Here is a 334-nt window from a genome sequence, read left to right as displayed (position 1 = left end):
CCATCGTGGAGCGTCGAGCATAATTGCCCGACGCCCCAGAATCTATGAGGATTTTCCAAGGCTTCTCGAAGCCCTTACGATCGCCTCCACGACCAGCAAGCCCGGCTTACACACACGTTCCGTGTTCAAGAGAGCGGAGCTCTTCGAGGCTGGGCCCTGTTGACCTATGCCTCCTTGAGGCTCAACAGAACTCAGTGCTTCCCCAGTAGGTCGACCCGCGCCTACTGAGTGGTGTTGTTTCCTCGCGACGGACCAGACTGGTAGGCGTTGGGGCGATGGTTCGAAGAACCTTGACGCGCCTTGAGCTGTAAGCAACCTTTCCGAAGGTGACAGG

Source organism: Plasmopara halstedii (genome assembly GCF_900000015.1).
Source record: "Plasmopara halstedii genome assembly, contig: Scaffold_323, whole genome shotgun sequence".
NCBI lineage: Eukaryota > Oomycota > Peronosporomycetes > Peronosporales > Peronosporaceae > Plasmopara > Plasmopara halstedii.
This window is presented reverse-complemented; position numbering follows the sequence as displayed.